We start from the raw sequence: 24,624 nt of genomic DNA, 5'->3' as shown, positions 1-24,624 counted from the left end.
TCTTATGACTTCTAACTTTGGCTTGATGGGTTTCCTGTTCATGCCGTTAGCTTTCATAATGGAGGGAGAGTCTAAAATGACAAAAACAGCAGGGAAAAAAAAAATCTTTTTTGGCAACTGCAAGCTGTGTGAGCATTCAGACCGCCCCAAATGTGGGTGTCTGCAGAGTTACTGCAGAGAACAGCAATGCTCATAAGCAGATTACTGAGTCATGAGCATGTTTTGAATGTGATTACAAGCAGAGAGACAGAATTAGTCTTTGATTTCCATAAAAAATTAATGAGAGAGACAGACAGGGACAGAGAAATTGAAGAGTTCACTTGGTTAATTTTCTAGCCAGCAGCTATCGTTAATGTTCCTCTTATTTAGCAAAGAAAGATACTAAATCTATATTGGTTATGTTGGCCAAGAAAAACTATTAGTGTGCTAAAGGTTTACCTGCAGGCAAACTATCAGCAAATTGAAAAAGCAACAACATGTCATTTTGGGACATTTTGATGCATCTTCCACAAGTGCAGTCAATTAAGAGCTCCTCTGGAAATTATGTTTATCTGATGTGTTCCTGTGAAGTTTTGCCTTTGTGTGAGGACTTGGGGGGACTGGTTCTTTCTCTTAAAAGCAGAGTCAAGTTGTGTTTTATAAGGATGTTGTTTAAGTTATGCACTGTTACAAATGGGCTGAGACCATCATTTAATGCTACAGATGCATCAAGTGCAACACCTCTAGGCTATCATTTTATTTCTTTTAATAATAGCTGCAGGGCAACTTATAATTGATATAATACAATCCTAGTAGTGGGACTCTGAGACAGGATAGCGTGGTTCATGCCCCTTTCCATGGATTCTGTTTTGAATCTACCAAGGCCTATTTACTGATTTTAACCATTATTTAACTACACCTTGCATGAACCATTATCCCTAAACTCTAGCTCAAGGCAGCCAAAACACCACCATTTAGCAGAAATGTCTACCGTTCCAGATCATTTGTGAGGAGCAAAGAGTTCAAATGCTGTTTTATACAAAATGGAACTAGCTTTAATTTGCACAAAATGTCAATGAACATTTTTGCAGAGATTTCTGATCAAGACCTAATGTCCAGCACTTACACTGTTTACAGACGTTTAAATGAGGAAATGATGAGTTCAGTCCCCACTTAAGCATAATTCCCAACAGAACAGTGGAAACAGTGCTTTAAAAGGAGCAATTACCCTCACTACAGAAGAATTTATTCCTATAGAAAATGGCTTTGAAAGTTGTGTTTTTGAATTGTTTTCAACTTTTTTTTTTTCTTTAATCTTGCAAAATGTTGACTGTTGATGGAAGACATTAAAACTGTTATAAATGGATCTTATGGTAGAAATGGGCAAGTCTGGCTGGAAGTTTTCAACAGATATATTCCCTGTATAATAACATGAATATCGATTCAACTCCAGGAAGGAATTATTTAGTACAAGGATATTAATGTAGTCTAGTGGATTGCATGAATGTAATACAGGAAAACTCTTGTCCACTGTATGTGGGGGGGAACAGCTCGATGTAGTAAACAAAGTACTATTCCTTTAGACACATTACAGAATTATTGGCAGTAAAGTCACATATTTAGTTTTGCTTTTATATTCTCTGTTATGATAGTGTTTGCATCAGCATCTTTGTGCTACAGAAGTTCCATAAATAATTCATGCCTTTATTTAAATAACTGTGGATTTATTTCCAATTGGCATAGAGAAGTCCTTTATTTTCTGTATCATTGTGCACAGTTGTCATACTAGCCTCTTATTTCAAAATGTTTGTGATTCACTCAGAACACATCAGTAAATCAAATTACAGCAAACTTAGCCTGAAATTTAATTAGATGATCAGCAATCATAGTTCTCTACTTTCCAAATACAAAGTATCTCATTGCAGACAGTTTACAAGGCCTTGTCTCTGTACCTGAATCCATTATTCTTGAAACAACATAGCAAAACATTAAAAAGTCCTATTGGTTGACCTCTGCTGAGTAACAGTGGACCCTGAGAGTCATTCTGGATTAGTTAGTGATGTGTAACTCATCTTAGCAAAGCTGCATTGAACATAACTGTCCTTACGGCTCTCCCTGCTCTTTAATCCTTCCCCTTGTAGTGTAGGGTCCATCATGATGGGTGGTTGTGGGGTATACATTTTATTCTGGTTTTCTTTGAAAACTAAGCCCATAAAGTCTTCAAGTCTACATTGTCCCCTTGCTCATGGGAGAATGTGCCAAAGCACCCAGAGAGGCCTGGGCAGGCTACCTTCACCCCAATCCTGACCTCCTTGGGGTTGAAGGGAATGGGAGAAAAGACACATGAAGGAAGGAACAATGACATCCCTGTTTTTCCCTGCAAAATGGATCTGTTGTCCCTGGACGTGCAGCAGAATGAATCATCTGAAGAAGCTGGATCACCCCTTTCAGCCATCCCTCTATCTTCCAGGGACTTCTCACGCCTTACCATCAGAGCATTCAGGTACACAAGCTAAAGCACCACTTCTCAATTTGCAAAATACTTAGTAAAAGAATGTCTTTTAGTAGACCTTGAGAAAATTTGGATCTAATTTAGCAGAACTTGAAGCATTCTGTAAAGAACCACACGATCAAATAATCTCCAAGGTCAGCAAGCATGGCCCTGGGAGACAAAGAATTCACTTAGTTGTGTGAAGAGAAATGAAATGGGTAAATTAAAACAATCAAATGTGGGAGGCAGCCATTACCACAAGCAGCACTTTACAGTTGGAACATGGACTGCTTATATTCATGTTATTTATTGCTGAACTGGAAAAATATATGTGTACGTGGGTTAGAAGTTTGCATTTGATAAAAAATTCAAAGACATGCAGAATAAGTTAGAACAGAACAGAAGCATGGACGGGAAAAGAGTTAAGCAGCTCAGCTTAGAGACATATGAAGAAATGCAAATACCCAGGGGAAAAAAAAAAAGAAAAAAAAAAAAGATGAACATGTGCCTTGAGTTCATATTTCAAAGCCCAAAAAGAGCTCAAGAGAAAGTAGAAACCCCGCTGACCAACCTGTGAGTAGCAAATGGTCTTTCAGTATATTTAGTTTCACTAATTTCCAGGGAAAAACAACACAGTGGCTAGGATTCTCCCCAACTTTCTCTTCAAATTTTTTGTTTATGGGTGAGTTGCAATTTTCTTTATAGGTCGTTTCAGAAATTTTCTTTAAGGTCCTTTGTAAGCATTAGACTGTAAACCTTTCCTCCATCAGCTGGAGGAATCACCAGGCCCCACCAGGCCCTTAGACCTCTTCATTTTTTCAATATCTGTTACTTTAATAGGTTCATTCTGTGTGGAGAAGCACATGTAAAACAACAACAAAAACCGAACACTCACTATTTAAATGTGACTTGGCTGCACACAACTATATTTAAATTCTGTTTTCTGGATTGAATTCAGTGTGTAGTTCAGATGTTTTTGCCTTCCCCAAAGGTGTGGAGGTTTCAGAGCCCTCAGAGTCACCGTCTTGCTGTCTGCAGCTTACAGAGCTGATGTGAAGTTCTGGGAACTCCATTCTCGTGGTGCAAGCCAAGCTGCTCTGCTCAGGAGAGATGCAGGTGCTGCACCAAGCTAACATAACCCTGGCTTGATACACTTCCAAATAAACATTATATTGAGCTAATAAGGAAAATAGTCTTCGGAAATGTTATCTAAATCCTACCTTCAGTCTTCTGAATTGTAGATTTATTGATTTATTGATTAATTGTGCACAGTCTGTCTGCTCCTCCACTACTAGAGGTATTATAACTTCCCTTTGTCTGTTAAAATCCTTAAGCTGAAATATGTCAAATGGTCTAAGCCACAGTTATATATGCCATAAGCACATCATATATAGAAAAGAATACCAGTGTCCCTTGTTTGTCTAACAAAGGCTAAGTTTAACCTTCAGGGTACAGTGCAAAGAACATCTGTTTATTTAGATTTCCAGCCTGGGGGCTGAGAAGCACAGTTTGTATTTAGGACCTCTAGCTGACATTTGCTAACTTAGTTTGCATACATTTTAATGTGTTCTTTTGTACCCAGAGGCAGTTGTTTAGAGTACAATGTGATAGGATGTAAATATATATATGGCCAAATCATTATTCCTCCAAGTTATCCCTGCTGGAATATGAAGGAGAAAATTAGTTTTGGAGATCCTAAAATCCCGAGACGTTACCAAGGCCCCAGGGATGTGGAGTTGGACACACTTGAATTCAGCAGCACACGGAGACAAAGAAAGGAGAAACAGTAAACCTGGCTGGTCTTAGCCTTTCATTGCATTCGGGAGCAGATGTTGTTGGGGAGCAATAGGGGATGCAAGGGCTGCTTTCTGTGTCAGTGGCCAGGCTCAGAGCTCATCTCTTGCTAGCTGATGCTGTGTAGTTTGGGGGCTGATTGACGAGGAGCAAATAGTTTATGACAGCTCAGAGCAGAATCTTGCAGTACTGTTTTATGTAACACTGGGTTATGATGGTCACTTACTGTTTAATTAAAATCTCTGTACCACACGAAGATGAAAGGAGGATAGTCTATGGAGAAGGACCCCCAGGAACAGTGGTAGGTTGCAAAAATGTGTGCACTTCCTACTTTGCAAATGATTCAGGAGGGAGTCTGTGTACCTGGGTATGAAGGAGATCAAAGCACTGTAAATGGGTACTCTCAACAGGTCTGAACCTCTCCTGTCTGTGTGGCTAGGTGACCAGACCTGTACACTACGCCCATGCCAAATGTAACTGCAATAGCGTCAAGCCATACACTGACTACAACCCTTTGGACAGAGGACATTGCTACCATGTGTGCACAGGCTGCACCCCTGCTTGCTGGGGGACACTTGGCCCCACAAGTTGACAGAGTCCCAGGTCACTCCATGGGATTCCTCTGTCCCATCCTTGCTCTGTGTGGTTCCTTATCTACCAATGCAATCCTGCATGAAGCCTGCAAAGAAATGCATGTTTGCCAGAAAAGCTTATTTCCAGTAGAAATTATTCTAAAAATTCTTGGGAACATTTTTACTGTTGTTATGACTGTAAAGAGCTTCACTTAATGACATCTAAATATGGGGGTAAACTTCAGCTGATGGCATCTCATTAAAGCCAACGGAATAAAAATTCAAATGTGAATCTTCCTCTAAGTGTTTATTTAGCAGCAGGAGCCTATTATCTTCTGTGACAATGTTATTTGCCAGTGCCTGTGTATCTGTACCAAACTGAAGACGGATACATTTAAGCATAGAGGATTCAGAGTGTTTTTGATGTTCAAGATAACCAACAACCTGTTTAAAGGATCAGTGTAGTTTACTTAATAAAGTTAAATATTCACACGTGCTTCTTTACTGTTAGGATTATTGCACCTCAGAAACAAAATGTGGGCTTCTTAACAGCAGGTGCTCTACATAGAGAGCTTAGATAGAAATTGGTGTGTCTGTTTTATCTGTTCACAAGAGTGTACATGGCCTATACCATCTCTCCCCTGAAGCACTTCATATTTCTATAGTAGCACTCCTCAAAGATGAAAGGAAGCTGTCACTGTGTCCATTGTCAATTGTTTTCCTTCAGAAAACGTTTAAATGTCAAACTCTCAATCCCGTTCCTTTGTGGGGTTGATCCCGCTGGAACAGACAGCCCCTTGGTCTCTGTGTGCTGCTGCAATTGTCCAGAAAGTGTACTGGGAATCTTGAAGGGATGGAATGTCTGTGTCCCCATATAGGTTCTTAGGAAAAGGCAAGATATTGTTTAGGAACCATACACCTCTGAGGATGATCATCTGCAGTGGAGCTGTCTATCCTCCAGCACTAGCTGATTAGGAAAAGTAAAAATAATAAAAAAAAAATCACAACAAAAAAACACTCTTGCAGGGCAGGGGCACCGCTTTGCTCTCCGTTACAGCTCAGAGGGATCTCTGCTTTCCAGGGCAGAAAATCTGCCTTCATGGTCTTCCATTTCGCAGCATGTGTCTTTGTGGGAGTTTCAAAAATGCACAGCTGAGCCAATGCAGTCACTCAGGCAGTATGTATGTTTTACATACAGTAAGTCAATGTACTGCTGCCTTTAGGGCCCCATGGCCCTTGAGGTGCATTTCATCGGCTCTGTATACATTTCAGTATCACTCAATAGGGTGAAAGCTTATCATCATTAATTATGGAGGTTTATGTTGGCAACCACTTAGTTCCTATGGTTACATCTCTAAGAAATTGTGAAATAGGCACTTCAAGGCTCTGGGCAGAGAAACAAATTGACTGTTACAGAATTCATGAATGATAATAACTCATTTACTTATAATGCTAATAAAAACTTGGTGTAAAATCATCTAGTGCAGCCTTAGAATGTGTAGGGTATTTAAAGGTCAGCACTGCTCTTAACTCTCCATTAAAACCCTCATATTGCAATAATGCATCCCAGATAGCAATTACAGAGTTTCGGAGTATTCACTTAGTGAATCTATAATCCGGTCCATTCCGTAGGGCTGCTCTGCATGTGTCCTGCTTGGCACCACAGCACACTGGAACACTGGTAGCAAGCTCCTTGTTCCTGGACACAATAAAGCTGTGCCATGGGAACAACAGATAATGTCTTACTGTCTCATAAAGCACTTTGGGCTATCACAGGATCCCAAATGGAATGGTGCCCTGTGGCAAATAATCTGTGATTTCTATAAGGTCACCCCTGCTACCCCACACCATCGAGGCACCTGAGTCCTTCTGGTTTTTGAACTGTTTAGCCGGCTGCTGTTATCATTATCCCTTCTTACGGTTTCCAGAGTTACTGGGTCTTGGAGTATCTGCTTTGTGCTACAGTTCTTCTCTCTCTCCCTTCTCCCTGTATTTACTTTAGGCTTGCCTGTTTTTCATTTTATTACCTGTTCTCTGCTGCCTTATGTGCAAGCAGGCACACACCAGGCTTTTCACTATTTTAGGATGATATACCACTCCCTGTCCTATTTGTCTCATCAGCACATGTAGCAGGTTATTTTTTTCACTCTTTCCCTGCACAGATCTTGCTTTGGCTACAATAAAAATTTTGATTCCTTTTCTCTAGCTTGCTTCTTTTCTACCTTCTCCCTTGAGAGCTGACTTTCCACAACAAACTCTGAATGAGGGAACATCCTCTGTTTCAATAACTATGTTTTCATCTTTTCAGTAATGCTACTATGGAGCTGATGTATCCCCACATTTTGCTTTTGTCTATTATCAATGTGTACAAAGCAGAGACTTTCCTCAACTGCCCAAGGTGATGATGCCCTATGGCTGCTGTTGATTTAGGGCTTACCAATATGTACAGGTCACTTTAAATTATTCCTCCATCATTCCAGGCGTGGGATGAATCAAGATGAATCATGCAGTGATAGAAATAATTCCTCCCATCAGCTGAACAATGAATCAGTTGCTATTTTTCTCATAATAAATATGCCATTTTCAATGTGGTACTAAGTGGTGTTCCCTACTAAAACCATGAGGTTGAATGAAGTGGTCAGTTTGTTACAAGCTTGCAAAATAATACACAGAATGAATTTCATCAATACAGCCTTCATGGTAAGCAAATGGTGTTTAATAATTTGGAGGAGGAAGTCTGGATCCAAATCAGGAGGTATCTGAAAACACCATCCTCTAGAAATCTATGAACAAGCTGTTGCTTGAGATGGGAAAACAGGCCCATAACATCCCAAATTTCCTGAAGTCTCTGTAGGCTCTGAAAGTAAACCCAGGACTCAGTTCTGCACTGCATATCTGACAGTAGGTGTTGCTATCTGTTGGCAACACTGTGTAATACATATATATATAAGAATATATATATATATATAAATATATAAACACATATATATATTTATATATAAATAATAAAATATATTTATATGTATATGAAATAACAACAACAAAAACAACGGAGATTGTTCCTTAAAAATACTCATAAAAAATACAGTGCTACCTGTAGTGATCTTAATTGTATTTGAAGTTTGTTTGTTGTATATTTAATGCATCACCTGTGATTCAGCATTAGTGTTGAGAAAATGTTACTTCTTTCTGTCCCTGGGCCAAAACCAAACACAGACTCTTTTGAGATAAGAATGTAAAGCCTGGAGATGCTCTGGGCAGCTTTTTGCTTGTTTTCTGTCACTGCAAGTTAGAAAGCTGTGATATGGAGGGAGAGGAAGTACCAAACTGATGTGGAGAAGTTGTGCTGTTGGGAGTGGGGGGTGGCAGGAGGATAACCTTGTGGATGGGCCAAGGAACGGAACATCAGATTGGGCTTGGAACACTCAGTCATGCATCTCCTAGAGACACCCACAAATTTTACATTTTGCTGCTTTGTCGCCTGAGAAATAGCAGCAGGCTCACTGCATGCACTTCTCCAGAGCGCTCCTGGATGGAAGGTGCTCACACAGCAGTGCCAGCAGACATCACTTGGAGGAGGAAAGTTGGTGAGGTGAGTCCCAAGGCTAAGGGATCCAAAGGGTTCCATCTCTATTCTTTATTTTAGGCACACATTCTCTTCTGGATGCAAAATAGTCACATTTCTTTATGCCTTGACCCGTTTGGGAAATGCCCTCACCTTCTAGGTTTAAGGCTGAGAGATCTGCAGCACAAACAGGAGCTTTTGCCCTTTTTTCATTATGTCACTTCCAGTGTTAGCTAAATAAAGAAAACCCTTGCTTCACTTAAATTTAAAGTGACACTAAATCATGATTCAAACTTGCTTTGACATTTATCCAGTTAGCTGATGTTTGCTAGAGGTTGAAGGGACTCATAAATACAGTTGTCTTCATGTTTCAGGTGCATCTCTAAGTGTTTCATGACAGTTATTAAGTGCATTAATTCTTCTGATGCTAATTTCTGTGTAGTGCTGATGAAAAATACATTTTTTCCCAGGGAGTTGGCACTTGGCAAATATCTCGATGGCAATAAATTTAAAGTATGAACTAAGTTTCTGTTGCCATGGTTTTCTTCTCCACCGATACATGCAGTTACAGTTAGGTAGCAAGGTAGACAAGCAAAACCACAACCCAGATCACCTTGGTGCCTGAAATACACTCCTCTCCTGGCTCTCTCTTTCAGTTTACCCCGCCAGTGCTCTTGCGCCTTGCCATTCCCTGTACAAAAAATTTGTTTTTACATAGTCTCCCAGACCTGGGAGGGCTCTGGGCCCCTGAGAAAAGGGAGGAAGAAAACAGATTTTGCTGAGGAGCATCAGCGCACTTTCCCGTGCCTTTCCCTCAGCCATCATTTTGCAACACAAACCTCACCAAAACTACATCCCTCTTCATCACCCACCATGTAATGAGGCTAAAAGCAAAGTGGTTGAACTTGAAACAAAAGGGTAGTAGGTTCAGTGTTTGATGCTCTCACATTGTTTAAGCTCCCTGAGGCTTCCCAGAGATTTTAGAGGGAGGGCCCAAAAAATTCAATGGATTGACTGGGCTGTGCCCTGCAGCGGGGGTTTGGCTAATGGACCCAGTTATGTAGAAACACCTTGCTGTTTCCCAAGGGGAGATGCCTCAGGGTGGCAAACAAATGCTGCTGTTTCCAAAAGAGTCAGGAGGAGCCATGGAGATAACAGTAGTCAGAATATGTCCATAGATTCTGGGTCAAAGTAAAATATAATTAGACAGGACCTTCTGCTACGCCTGCAGTCCTTCAGCTGTAGCTTCGTGCCAGTCCCATATGCCAGCAGAGCTCTTCACTGGCTGTTACATGATGAGCAGCTCTGGCTGAAGGAAATGTAAGTCCTCAGGACTGCTGCTGAGATCTTTCATGAAACACTGATGTTGTTATCAGCTAAATTTGGATAAGATCATGGACAACACATGGAAGCAAAATTTACCAGCTTCCTAACCATGTCTTGCAATGTAAAGCCATAATGACAGCTATCTTGATCCAAGTTGAGCAAGACCTTAGGATTGTCTACTGGCTTGTACAGCTGTGCAGGAACCTCTATCACATCTTTTCTCTCATCTCTCAGCTCTGTCGTCTGCTCACCGGAGCAGGTGGCCATCATGTATTCACCACTGTTTTCACAACTGACATCTTGTCCTGCTGTTACACATAGATAACTGAGAAGTTAGTATGTGCATAATGTTTACTGATAATCTCATAATAATGAAAAAAAAAAAAAAAAGAAAGAAAGCTTCACAGAAGCTTGTTGCTTTCAGAAAAAAAAAAAAAAAGTAATAATAATGGAAACTGATTGCATGGCTGACCAGGTCTGTGCTGAGTTTCTCTCTTTGATGGACTGGAAATAGCTCTCTGCTCTACAGCTAGAGACAAAAAACTCTTTCTTACTTAAAAGAAAAACTACATATAAGTTGGTTTTTTTCTTTCTTTCAAATTGCACATCTATCTTCACTGCTCTATGTAATCACAGTTCTGTCTGTTTTTCTGTCAAAATTTTCTTATTTTTTCGTTTTTATTAAGGAAGGTTTTTGTAGCTATTTTTGTTTTAAATGATATATGAAATAAGAACTTCCAGCATCATTTTTAGCCCATCTGAATAAAGTTAAATATTCTCTTTAAAATGTACAAATACCATTTTCTGAGTCAAATGGAAGAAAAGTCATTTCTTTGCACTAATTCAGAGATACGTCCTCTCTCTGAAGCAAATAGCAATGATGCAGTTACAAACTTTCTAGTCTTATGGTCTGTCTGTTTTACTAAACAGATTTCTATACTTTCACCTAGAAAACACAAAAAAAAACACTTCTGAGAGTCGAGGCAGAGCACAATAATAATTTAATTAATTATTTTAATTAATAATAATAATTTAAATCATATTTTTTTTCTGGAATTTTTGGGAGCCTGTGCTGGGCTCCTTTAAGATGCTGCTGCCAGTCTTCTCCCAGGGGTCCAGTTCAGCCTGTAAATATTCCTCACTCCAGCATCCTTCCAGACCTGGGCATTATATTTGTTACTGCATCTAAAGCACGTTCTGAGCTAGGCAACTGGTGATTTCTGCTCCTCTGGCAGCCCAGGCCTGCACTGCTGTAGTATTCCCCCTGCTCAGAGATTTAGGGACATGGTAACAACCAGCTCCTCCTGGAGGTGCTCCTTTTATCTGTGTTTTAGTGGAGCCAGGCCCTGGTTTAGTGTAGTGGGTACCCTGGGCTCTCACTGAATGAGGAGTTTGCAAGTTCAAGCCCTTGTAGAAAGACTGATCATGTATTCCACCTGTGTCAAGACCTCCACTGAAAAACAGCATGTAAAAATATTACCAGGAGAGATTAAAGAGGCCTAATCTACATCAGCTGAAGCAAACTCATCCTGCTCTAGACTGTGCTGGGCAGAAGTGCAAATGGGAGACGCTAGTGTGCAATTATGACCAAGCTACAACTCTTCTTATGACAGCCTCAGAGTCCCGTCAGGATTACAGCATGGGGCTGCTAAGTGATTTGAAGTTTATTTATATGCATAGGGCTTGATTTAAGTACAGCATCTCAGCAGCAAAACTACCATTGATTTATGGTGTGGGCAAGAGGTCGCAATGAGATACTCTCTGTGACACGTGGATTTGCAGCCTAAACAGAAAGTAGAAGGAAGGGAACTGATCTGCATAGTTGCAGGTATCTGGCAGCTAATATATGATACCTACTTATCTCATTATGTATAATAAATCTTTTAAAAGTTTGATCACAGTGTCCTGATCATATTTTTTTCAATGTTCATTAGTTCTTTTTTTTTTCTTGCACTCATTTGCTACTGTAAAGTAAAAAAAAGCATTACAGCTCTTTTCCTTTAAGTAATGGCAATCTATGCCTCATACATTATTGAATGCTCCTATTTTTTCCCAGTGAGCTATTTTTTTTTCTTATTTTAATATCTCCTGATCTTTGTACAGTTAATTCCCTTGTCACTAAGCCATATAAGTACTGACCTCAGAATTTTAGAATAGCCATGGAAAAAAATACAGTAGCTTAATTCACATCACCATTGCTAAAGTCTCTGTGCATTTCCATTATAAAAACCCAGTTGCAGCAGGCTGGACTATATAGATTGGTGCAGACGTGTTCAGCTTTCAGGAGGGAATTTATTCTTAGAAACTGGGTCACAGAATGTGGTTTGGCAGGAATGACCCAAAGTAGCTCTGGTAAAAACAGAAAATTTGCAAGGCAGCTCATTAACTTAAACAATTAGTTTAAAAAATGCTTCATTTTAAAAGTATGAATAAAAGTTCATTAGCTAAGTTATCTAAAGGTGAACTACATGGGTGAAGTAAAAAAAGGGGAACAGTCCAGAAGCCAGAAAACAAAGAAAACTGGTGTACAGATTTTTTTAATATTCTTTTCCTGTCTTGCTTCCTTAACTCTTCATAGTGTTAGCAAAATCGGATCTTTCTCAATATTGTATTCCTTTCATGCAGTTAGCTTTGATGCTGAAGAAAATGAGCTATAAATTACACTTCTGGCTGATGGAGTTGGGCTCTGAGCCTCCATGGATGCAGACCTTCATGAGACAACTGTTCAGAAGACCTAAAAATAAACACTCAAATTCTAATCCTGAAGTTCTTTGCTTTCTTCTTGCCTTGCTCAAAGAGATCTCCAGGGCATCTGTAGGTAATACGAAGGCACAGCAGGGGTTCTGGGATGGCTTATTTTCCCCTTCACAACGAGGGCAACATGACCACAAAAATCCTTTTCTGCTTGCGTGCCTTCCCAGTGCCTTTTTCAACATCAGAGGTTCTTAATGATCCTGGATCTGCTTGTTTGAGAGTATAGTAATTGGGCTATTCCTCTGAGATGTTCAAGTACACAACATTTGTGAACACTTGTCAATTAACTTTTTCCTTTCAAGAACTAATGACTCTAAATAACACCTTGAGCACTGCACTGCATTTTTTCCATGCCAGAGCAGGGGGCTTGCACTCAGCATGGCTCTAGATCTGCAAATATACCTGCTAAGATTAAGTCTGCAATGCTAAGCTTTAAACCCATCAATATTTATACAGCAGGCAGAATTCATATCAAACCTGTCAGGCAGAATCTGTCACTGTGGTGTTTCTAAAAGGTTACCAGCCTCAAGGTGTCTGTTTTTCACTTATAAACAGGTTCTAAGATGAATCGCTTTACAATTTGCGTCTTAGTCTACGAGTAAACTGCCTGATTCATCATTGAATTAATACCTTTGCTTGGGTCCATCCACAGGCGCTGCTCCAGGACACATGATGAATAACAATCTGAATGATAAAGAAGATAAGCAGGAAATGTCTCCACATCAGAGCAAATGTCTGACTTGTTAGACTGTCATTTAAGGAAATTTCCATATAGAAGACAAACTTTCACAGGGCAGAACTGCACTCAGCAATGCGGGCTGTGTTCTGCAGAACGTTCCCTTCACATCAGCTACAGTGGGGAGCCTGGGGAACAGCACTGGTTCCTCTTTTAATATACTGAAAATCTTACTTGAACGCTGCTTCAACCACTATTGAAACTGCAACTGTTTCTCTACCCCTTCCCTACATATGCTCTGTTTGCCCAAAACTGGGCTGAGGAGTGGAGTTATTAGAGCCATTAGGAAAATAAATAAATAAATAAATAAATAAATAATAAACCAAACCACCACCACAAAAAAAAAAAAGCCAGAAATGGGCCTTTGCACTTGCCAAATCAAAAGGGAAGATTCACAGCAAAATAAGTGGCATGTCAGAGGAGCAAGATCTGGAATGCCGCAGGTGTTAAACACTACTTCTCTCCTGAAGCAGTATTATGTGACAGACACAGTGTCAAGGAGGAGGTTACTTTAAATTTACAGAGAATCACATAACCTGGAGTGTCCTTTTAGTTCCTGTCACCTTTGACAAGCACTTTCGTCTCACTGCTCAGCATCCCTGCTCCTGCAGGAACGCCTGTCTCTTTCCTTTCATACTGAGACATGCAAACAAGGGAAGGGAATTTTTTCCTGTTGTATACATGTTATGTGAGAAGGTGAAAACCATACAGGAGATTTATTTTGGAGAGCAGACTCACTCGGTCAGCTCATGCCTCCCCCACCCCCATCCCCCTATTGCTGCCGCAGCTGCCTGCTGCTGTGTGCAGGCTGTAGGCTCATGTGCAAGGTGCTCTCCAAGTAACGCAGGTGATGCTTCTGGCCATTTTCTGTTTAATTTTGCAGTTTTGGCTTTGCTTTGGTTTGTAACAGAAGTTATTAACCAATTGTGTTATCAGTGTCATCCAAGAGCTTCCAGCCTCGTGCAATAATCTATCATAAAGGCAGAAACCTACCAACCCACCACAAAATAAAGACCCTCAGGTTGCTGAAGGTAATTGATATAAGCTGTGACTGTGGGCAAGGGGAATTCCTGCAAAGGAGTGTCAGACTCCCCTGCAGCTCACACATGCTATGGCATTGAAATGACTACTTTAGAAACCACAGATAGGGGAGCTGCAAATGTCCCAAAGCTGTTTTCTGCTCCAGAATCAGGGCGAGGAGGTGGCCAGTGGCCTCTGATTCAGGCGCAATGTTTTCACTGACCCTTAGGAGGGGCATGTACACGCGCCATGTCCCTGCTACCGGTGCAAACATTGGGGTTGCTCTCTTAATCACTCTCTTCTCTGTGAGTGGAAAATGAAGAAAACATTGAAAAAACAACCATGGCATTAGCACCTGATACGTCATGTAAGTGCTACCTCTCCTTTGTAATCTGTCTGTTCTGTTACATAATTTTTTTATTATTATTTATTTTTTTCCTTACTGGCCTACTACAGACATACCTTTCCTCCTGATTGGAAATTAGTTGTACAGTAGAAATATTTACTGAGGCATGGAAATCTTGATCCATTTCCTGTTCGAATCAATAGAAAGGTTGCTATTGATTTCAGTGTTGTTTATTTTGTTTCTTTTTTGAGACAAGCACAGTGTTTTATCCATTTTTCAGTTGATGAATTCCCTGTTGATGGGTGCTTTGTCAAGGTTAATGGTCACCACTTCTGTGTCTTTTGGTGAGGAATAAGAGCATAATTGAGAGTAAAAGTGATAATTTCATAAACTGGAAGTGTGCCATTGGAACATGAAAATAGGGATTACAGTTGGTAAATAGCATTGCTTTATCTTGAACAGGTACAATTGTTGAACTTCTCTTGACATTTTTCATCTATGGTGTAAAAGCTGACAATTTCTTTAAAATCTGATGCAACATGACATTTGTGTCACATCTGATCTGCTTGTATTGGTTTATGTTATGTCAGCTGATGTGATGTAACCAGACATAGCCTAATAGCTAGTGATGTGCAAAACAGGCTTTTTTTTTTTTTTTTTTCTCCTTTCTGTGCTAGGAGTAGTCTAAGATATTACAAAAAGCAAAATAATCTTTGACTTCTTGAATGTGACATTGTCACGTTATCAAGGGACAGTGACTGTAGGACTATGTTATGTGTGACCCCATAATGTTACCCATCTAAACAGGGAGCTCAGCTTTATCTTCAGAAATGACAATGAAGTACATGAAATCCCCTTAATGATTTTGGTGACTCCCTGTTTTCAGGGGACAACTTCAGTTGTTACCAAGGCGATGATGCCTGGTGGATTAATTCAGTAAATACGTGTTAGTTGGTTGTTCATCTGAGCTTGGTGGGGCTCTTTCAGGCTAGTAAGTGTGGAAAGACGGTAATTGTGCAAAGGGACCACATCACTGAATAAGAGAGCTGCAGCAAAAATCTGCAGGGAGATATAGCCAGGAAATCCTGCTAATGTTTCAGTCCCCAGCAAGTGTCATGCATCCCCAAGCTCCTTTGAGCACAGTGCAATTTGAAGGTGATATGTTTAAGTTTCTTTGTGAGCAAATCTACTTCCAGGTGTTTGATGGAACAAAATACTCCCCAGCTGCTGAGGAGCAATGCTAAGTGTGGACCTTTCACAGAGGGTGAATGGGGCAGCTCTTGGGATTAGAAACCCTCACTAGGTAAAAATCCAAAGGTGTGATGTGGTCTGTTGAGATGCTTTTTCAAAGTTAACTCACAATGAATCTAAATGCCATAACTCACAAGCACAGTATTTATTGTGTCCTTTTTTTTTTAAATTATTATTTTACAAATACAAAACAATATATCAAATAACCTTCATGTCGTCCATCATACTACCCAATTCAGGCATAACACAAAGCACAGACAGCCAAGTATTCTTGAAAGCTGAGCCAAGGTAACATGATTGTTCTGAAATGCCTGAACTTCTATTGGACTCTTCCTCCTTTAAGTTGTGGGTTCAGACCAGCCATTCACCACACCCTGCCTCAAGGGTCACGTATTTTGTCAATATTCCCCTTTCTGCAAGATTAAATACTGGTGGTGGAAAGATCTTTAAGCAGGCTCTATGTGTACAACACCAGGTGATGTATTTATAGCTGCATGATTAAAAAAAATAAAAAAAAATAATAATAATAAAAAAGCTAGAAGAGGTATTTGTTAGGGAAGTGGTGGGCTAAGTATGTTATATTTTGTATGAAAGGCTTCTTAGGAAAACCTAAAGAAAATAAGTCTATCTGCTTTTCTGTAGCAAGCCAGTCCTTGTAATCATACAAATTGACATCCAGACCACCACAGGGGCAGGGGTAAACTGAACCAGGGCTGCTAACACAAAAAAAAAAAGAGATGGACCTTTTCACTGAGTGAAGCACTGTGGGAGCCTGTTTCCACCTGCACAAAAGCAATGCCTGTACTTTGCTCTCAGTGTACGGTGAGGAAGGAGTGGCTACTGTTTACACTAGACAACGCTCAGCCTTGCTGCAGGATAAATTCACTGCTAAATGTGTTGGAGACAAGGATTAAAACAGGTGCCATCAGATATGGTATCCAAGCCCAAGCAGGGAGATTGTCACATCTGATCCTTTGCTCAGCATTGTTATCGTAAATTGATTGCATCTAAGCCCATCTGCAGTACTGTCACCAGCACTCTCCTGGACAGCTTCATCTGCTGAGCATCTGGCTTTCTTTCATAAATGATAATGATATTTTATTAGGCTAGCAAAAGGTACTTGATAAAACCAGTCTTAGCAGTGGGTTAGGGAAATAAAATAAACTAAAAGCATCAGGTTTGCCAGGAACCTCATGCACAGGCAATTTAAAGCATTATGCATGCCCAGAGGGGCCCTGATTGGGACTGGTCCGGCCCAGAGACAGTGAGGAAGGTGGGATCATTCACACCCCACCCGCTCCACCAAGACCATGCCACGGCTGGAGCTGCTCTGCACAAGCACAGTCTGGCAGGGCCCCAGAGCAACTCTTCTTTGCACACACAGTTTAGCAGAGGCAGGGGAAACTGCTCAGGAACAGGACACTGAGGTGCGGAGACCTACACAATTCATTCATGCCTCTGTGCACCTTGGTCAGGATTTGAACCTAGATTTCCTAAAGCTGGTATCATCCCTCTCCCAAAACCTGCAAAGAGCATGGCAGAGGCAAATCTTTTCTTCTTTCTGCCCTGACTTGAGCTGAACACACATTTGCAAGCTCAAAGCCAGCTAGAGGGAAGTAAACTTTATTAGTGGTGCTGATCTGATTAGGCTGGCAGCAGAACACAGACAAACACAAGCCCTTCCCACCAGTCATTATTATGTCAGAAAAATCTCTGTGACACTGTAAAGGTCCTTTGAATTTTGGCTAGTTGCTTTCCCAGAACAAGCCAGTGATTCATTTCTACATACTGCTCATTATTTTTTCAATTTAAAAAGTTACAGGAATTGTTGTGATAACATTTAAATGGCAAGAGGTGGCTGACCTGTACCAGCAGTGGTCTAAGAGTCCTGCTCAACCCACTGGCATTTAAGGAGGACTGATTATCCGCACTGCTCAGCTGTTACAAGATCACTTCTGTAACTTTCTCCTAGGGACATATTTTCTTCGCTGACACTATCTTGTGCTTTCTGGAACTCCAGCAACTCTGATGTGTAGATGCAATTTGTTCATGGTAAGGCTTGTAGCATGCTGCTAAATGAATTGACAAGTTCTGATTTCCCCTTACTGAGAAAATCTTCAATGCTTTGAGCTGGCTGCTGAGCAGCGTGTGCAGGGTATAACCAAGATAGGGTTTGGAAATTATGAACACTGATTGGATATGTATGCTTAGTAAACAGTTTTAAACATTTTTGTAATGATAGAAAAAGGTTCTGACAACTGTGTTTTTCTGCTTTCTTGGCCATTTACAAAAACACAAACATCTTCTTCCATGATTTCTCCTTGCAATATTCATGTCTGCTAAAACAGATAATGAAGCTATAAATCTGTATACCTACTTTGCCTGATATCTATGGCTAGTTTCCTATGGGGACAAAGTTCACCCCTCCAGAGAACAGTGCAAAAACGCCATCTCACAGCAAGATAATATATGGTGAGGTAGACAAAGGCTTTGAAAACTCCCTGAAAGGAACAGAGGATTCATTCAGGGCTCCTCCACAGTACTGTTCACTGTTTCTATATGTAATGTCTTTAACATGTGAACATTTGTAAGTATTGGTTCTCCAGTTTCATGTGTTACATGCACTAGGGAGAAGGGGAAACAACATCTTCAGTGCCAAGAGAGCTTGCTGCTCTGTGACTAAGCTCAAAATATTATGTTAACTACGGAGAATAAATAGTGGATAGCAGTTGCCCCTTAAAATTGTTGTTGGGAATTGTTGCCTTTTCTGTGCTCAAAAATGCCAAAATATTGCACAAGAAATATGTTCCGCAGTCATCCATTTTCTGAGCTCTCAAAGCCTTGGCAAAATAAGTTATCCTTGGTAATTTTGGTCCACAGCTCCTTTGCAGACAATGCAACAGCCGTGGAGCAACTGCACGCTGAACATGGCATTTAAAGCAGTAAAAAACCCTTGTATCTATGCGGAAAGCCTACTGCCAGACCATACTGACCATAAGGGTTTCTGGGATCAGTGACCTGATTATTCTAAGACTCTTCTTTAAATTTCAGCTTTGGATCCCTCTGTTGAGCCCTGGGATTAATCCAGTGGCTGAATCTTTGAATGCATTCCTATTGCAAATGGGGCTGGGACCACCCAAGACTCGGAGCAATTAAAACTCTTCTGATTTTGCTTCAAATTCAATGATGTATTTTTATATGCTGTAAGGTGCTGGGCATAATATATGAGAGCTGAGTATTTGGAGGGAGGGAAAAAGGAAGGAGCAATTGGAAAAGGTCTTTATTAACATTTTAATCAGAATTTAGTAAAAAGAGGCTTATTCTATGTGAAATGAGAGGCGTCAAAGCATAGTACCTGGAACACTGTTTAAAAAAAAAAAAAAGACCAGCATGCTTAATACCTCTTCTGCTGCACCAGAAGTGTAGTGAGTGAGTTCAAACCAACCTCGCTGTCCCCCTTCTCTGCAGGCTGCAGGTGGCAAATGTGTTGTTGGAGGTAGTTTCTTTGGGGCCCATGCCATCAACATGCTGCTCCAATGCTAGGCACAATTATGAGGCTGTAGTTTCAAATTACCTTGTTATTCTGAGCATCTAGAAATCTGTGGAAACCAGACTGAGATTTCAGATTCCCAAGTCCATAAATTCTTCCATTGTCAATGTGGTTTTTTTTTTAAGATCCAAGATATTTTGGGTAATGAAAAAAGATGTGCCTCTGTATCTGTAAGTTCCTTATGTTGTTCTGAAATCCTGCTTGCATGCTACATGCTCCTCCAAAATGCTCTTGCTGTTTTTGTTCATTGTAGCATGTTTTGTATTCCCCATCATTTTCCTTCGTGCTGAATATGGCAATATTAGCTATTTCACTCTACAGCCCTAGTTAGAAAACTGTGAATTTCTTTTCTTCTGTGATTTTCTCCACTGTGTTTTTCATCTCATCACTGAAATGGAAATATTTTACTAGTTAAATGGAGAAAAAAAAGCAGCTAAGGCAGATGCTGTTTCATCATCTGGCTAACACAGAGATCCTCAGCATGCAGAATGGTAGTTTACTGCAACAAATTAAGTGCACAAACTCTTCATGTGGAAGAAATGATTTCTGAATTCCCTCTGAAACCTCATTTCGTCTGTAGCAAGATGAGTTAATGAAGAAAATTACAATTTAGTGTCTGTTAGTGCTATAGAGAAACTTACTCTGTCTCTCAAAAGTAGCTTTTTATTATTTGCTGTTATTTTAAACTCCTTTGGACATGATTTGGAAACAGCAGCTGTGATCATTCCTGCAGCTGAAACTTTCAGCTACCTCTTTGCTGAATGATGTTAATGAGAAAGAACCTCAATTTCCACAGGCTAATGGGACCACTGGTTCTTTAATCAGGTTTGTTTTTCTTTTAGCACTGGTCGAAAGCATGTGAGAAAGGGAGAACAGAAAAGGTAAGTAAAAGGAGCAAGTTTTTGGCTGCCCATCAGGAGGTTCGTCACAGTTGCTTTGGCCTTGTCCCCAGCATCTGTATCAATGAAGCGGAGTGAAGGCGGCACATTCCCAGCAGCGGAGAGACTGCTCTGTGTGCAGGGTGGCCCCAGGACAGGAGCGAGGTGAGAAACACAACCCATGACCTGCGCAGTCCATGCTGCAATGTGTCATGGTCTGGTAGCCTATGTGACAAGGATTTGGGGTCTTCCAGTTTGGGGTGAGTCATCCACACCCATCTTTTTCTGTGCAGCCCAGCACCTGGCCTTCTCAGCTCTTTAGCAAACCACTGCCTCTGGGTTTTGATCTGGCAGAAGCATCTGGTGTCATTCCTCATAAAGATGTGGATGTGTTTCCTGTAATGCTTACAGGAAATGATGGCGCTGAGTTGGTTTGATTTATCCTTAAAGTCAGTAGGTACATCTTAGTGCCAAGCTTTTGTGCCTTCAATGACGGATGCAGCCAAAGATTTTATTGAAAGGAAGGAGAGGGATGTCATGGGAAAAAAAAGTAGCTTCAACTTAAAAATATCAACTTATTTTATGTCTAGACTAATCTTTTGGAGGTTTTCTTTCTCTCCATAGCGGCAGTCTATAGTGCATTTCTGCTATGTCTTTTCTATTTGGGAAACAATTAGATTGCTAAACTGAATATTTCAAAGATTTTCCTTGACTGGCAGTTTGATTTCCTCTGACATACATTGTATATTGCAAGCCTGTCTCAGGAATCAGTATCATCAGCAAGCTTGTTATGTTGATCCAGTGCAGCACCAATAGGTGACAGGGATTGCCCTTTCCCTTTTCTTAGGCCTGCATGGCTGAGAAAAAAAAATGCTCCAGCTCTGCTGCAGATCTGGGAGAGAAAGTGACTGCTCTCTGAATTCCCTTTTGAGGTAAAACTGAGTCTTTAAAGTATACATCTACATGTGAAAACAATAGCGACATTCAAGAAAAAAAAAATATAAAAGAAATTATTTATTCAAATCCAAAAAAAAAAGAAAAGATTTCTAAAAAAAAAAAAAAGACATTTTTAAAATACTTAGAAATGCAGAACATGATGAGATTATGAAATCAGCTGAATAGAAAAACACCATTCCCATAACATATTACACTCAAGGGAAACAACTCTGTCTGCCACTCACATTCCAGCAGTGAGAAATAGTAGATGAACTCTAAAGCACGAAAATGTAAAGTTTTTAGAACAGCAGCAGTTAGGCAGCCAGGACCAGGCTGTGCAGGTGGACGCTCTGCCTCTGTGCTGCCCTCTCAGCTCGCTCCTGTGCCCAGCTAGCTGCATGTGAGCTGGGAAACAGCAAGCCAAGTCACCTGCTTTCTGTTGTGTGTTTTATAGGAGCTTTTCTGACCATGTCAGACTATCTTTTAACCTACCTTTTTATTTACAAATCTTATCTTGTGTTCTGAGTTAATCTGTCAGCTTTTCTCTTCAACAGCAAGAACATTTAGACAATTAGCCCACTGCCAAGGTAAATTTTGGGATCGTTGTCATCAGCTCTAATGACAACGCTATATTAAGGATGTTTTAGGAATAAGAAATCAATGAAACAGTGTTTTGAAATGACCCAAGGACTTTCCAGCACAGTGATTTAATAACATAGTGAATAAAAAATAAATCTTAGTAAATAGCAGTGGCCTAGAACAGAATCTGCCTGAAGGAATTTTCCAATATTACTTTTATTTGCTTGTCATAATACATTTCAGCTACATTTTCCCTTTTTCTGTTCCATATATTATATTAAAGATGAAGGAAAGTTTCCTATTCTATCTGAGCCTTCTTTCTTTTCATGAGACTTCTTTCCTCATTAGTTAACTAGAAAGATATTAAAATACAAATATTTAATTAACTGACAGAACAATTTAAGCCAAGTTTCAAAGTGTTTCTTCTAACCATAGGTGGGTGCCTGGAGAAGCAACAAGGAGAAAATCCCTTACTTTGAGACGTGTTTAAATTTTTCTTTCTTCTTTTGTGCAGAGAGGAACCTTGTGATCTCACTCTTTTGTAAAGTAAATCTTCGTCAGATTAAATATGAAGATCCCTATCAGAAGGCACTTGGCTTTGACAAGCCTGACAGAGTCCTATGTATCCTATGGTAATGGCTGGCACTGAAATGAAAAGGACTTGGATAATGAATAAAGAATATTTTAGTAGCATGACTCATAAGTAATACAAAGGCATCTCTGGCAATGTCTGTACTAATTACAGAATAGTTGCTATGTTGTTACAATCATGGATATTAAGTGTGTGGGATGCTGAAATGTGTGGGCATTCTGCTAAGCTTGATCTCAGTTCTCTGCAACTAAAATCCTGTCTGTCCCAGCTGGAAAGTGGGCAATGTATGTAGGTGCCTAAATCCGGGCTGACGGTGACTAGATGTGTTTCTTTTCTGTTGTTGTTGTTGTTTGTTCCTGTCAGTCACAAACTTTCTGAGCTGTCAGAAAATGTGAAGGTGATTACATACAGTGGAATTTAACAGCTGACAGTCCTGTTGCAGGTCGGTGCTCTGGGTTCTCACCTCATTGCACAGCACTGCCACCACGCAGCATTTCCAGACCATTTTGGTCAAAGGGTGGGAGAAGAAACGTTTCCCAGCCATGTTCTCTTGACCCTATGCAGGCAGATGTTTGGTTTGCTTCCAGGCTTTCAGAGCATGAGATAACATGGGCTACTGTGGCTTTGAAACACGGACTTGGGTTTAAAAGGCAGGTAGTAAATCTTGGATGGGCAACTTGAAGCTGCTGGATGAGAACGAGTGCAACGGGACAGCTTGCTGAGTGGCTGCCTCTCTAAAGGATGGGCTTCCTAGTGTGGTTAGAGAGGGATGGGCTTGGGCAGTGAGACGTCAAAGTGACTCAAACCTGCAATTTAGAGAACTCAGGCCCAGGTGTGGAATTTGCTCCAGTCTCCATTTCAACAGTAAATGAACTGGAAAATTACCCAAGCTCAATTTTCTCTTTCCTTCAAGGTTCTCTCTTCCCAGGTCTGGGTGATTATCTCCCTGAGTGTCATCTTCCCTTGCCCATTCCTGATCTCTCTGTCATTCAGACTTGGAGGGTTTCTTCCTCCCTCTTCTGAAGATGAGGGACTCTCTGTTCATTTTCCACATGCTTTAGGGATGTGAAGCAAAATGTATGAATGCACAAAATAGTGCTCAAAAGCTGCCCTGTCTTGACAATAGTATGGGAGTCTTAGAGGTGAAGATTTTTGTACTTAAGTGGTGTGCAGTGAGGAAGGCAGTCCCTGTGCTGGGAAACCTGTGCACAGAAAATACATCTATGGCTATTAACTACCCATGGCTACCATAAGATAATGTTTTAAAATCATTTCAAGCATGCCAGAAAGCTAAAAGCTTGCAGACTACATCAGATAAGGAGAATAAAAGATGTATGTATGATTTGGGGAAACAGGGGAGGAAGGGAGGTTTTGTTTTTGGATTAATGTCTTCAATAACAGAGCACTGAGACAGGACAGAAAATTCTTCTTGTACTGTGACCACCTTCTCTAATCACACTAATGTGGCTGTAATGAAAATAACATTTAGCCTGTCATTACTCCCCATGTGATGCTCCCCTAGATTCCCTACTTTGTTGCCAACATTCAGGCTAACAAAACCAGGAATATTTTTCAAACATTTCAGTTGTAATAAAGAGAACAAGCTGCCAGCAGACTGTGCTAGAATGCATTTGCTTTGGCATCAGCTCTCACATGCTGTATGGTACAGGGTGCCAGCAGAGGCTGAGCTGGAGTAGAGACAGGGCTCTGCAGGGCCCAGCTTTGTTGCTGCCCAGGGACTGGCGAGGGGACAGGCCCCTGACAGCACAGCGTGCCTTGCTGGGTCTCTCCTGAAGCTCTTTAGCACTTGGTGTCTCTTTAAGCCATAAGAGTACTGCAGAGATTCACAGATATTGCTGTGAATAAATCACACTGAAACTGAGGATGTTCCCTGTTCTAATATCTGATCACTGTTTGGGTAAAGTATCCTTCTTATTTGGCAGGTTCACTATGCCACTGTTTTCAACGCTTTTTTTTTTTTTTTTTTAAGTTAACTAGAATACGCCGTCTTTGTAAACTCTACTGTGAGCACCAACATCTTGTTAGATCCTCTGCAGGTTGAAGCTGGCATGTGCTTCCTTCACTATTTCCCCTTAAAAGGTAGACAAGCTTAGGCCAACCACAAGAACATTTTCCTGCTATTTCTACAAGCATATTTCAACTATATAGCCACAAAATCACCATAACTTTTGTTTTTGTTTTAGAGAATGTAATTTCCCATATAAAATGAAACAAATATTTGCAACTATGGCAAT

At 40.5% G+C, this 24,624-nt stretch overlaps 1 long non-coding RNA gene across 3 annotated transcripts; it reads left to right on the top strand.

Moving 5' to 3' along the window:
- Positions 1-15,330: 15,330 nt before the first annotated feature.
- LOC136791878 (uncharacterized) lies at positions 15,331-24,244 on the top strand. Of its 3 annotated transcripts, XR_010834850.1 has the most exons (5): positions 15,331-17,886; positions 20,227-20,265; positions 20,337-20,427; positions 21,110-21,194; positions 22,292-24,244. It is a non-coding gene; the product is annotated as an uncharacterized lncRNA (long non-coding RNA). The 3 variants fall into 3 exon arrangements; XR_010834849.1 differs by having other exon boundaries at positions 20,227-20,427; XR_010834851.1 differs by lacking the exon at positions 21,110-21,194 and having other exon boundaries at positions 20,227-20,427.
- The last annotated feature ends 380 nt before the right edge of the window (positions 24,245-24,624 follow it).

Source organism: Anser cygnoides, chromosome 13 (assembly GCF_040182565.1).
Source record: "Anser cygnoides isolate HZ-2024a breed goose chromosome 13, Taihu_goose_T2T_genome, whole genome shotgun sequence".
Lineage (NCBI taxonomy): Eukaryota > Metazoa > Chordata > Aves > Anseriformes > Anatidae > Anser > Anser cygnoides.
Note: the sequence above shows the minus strand (reverse complement) of the source record. Positions and strands in the feature narration are given on the sequence as shown.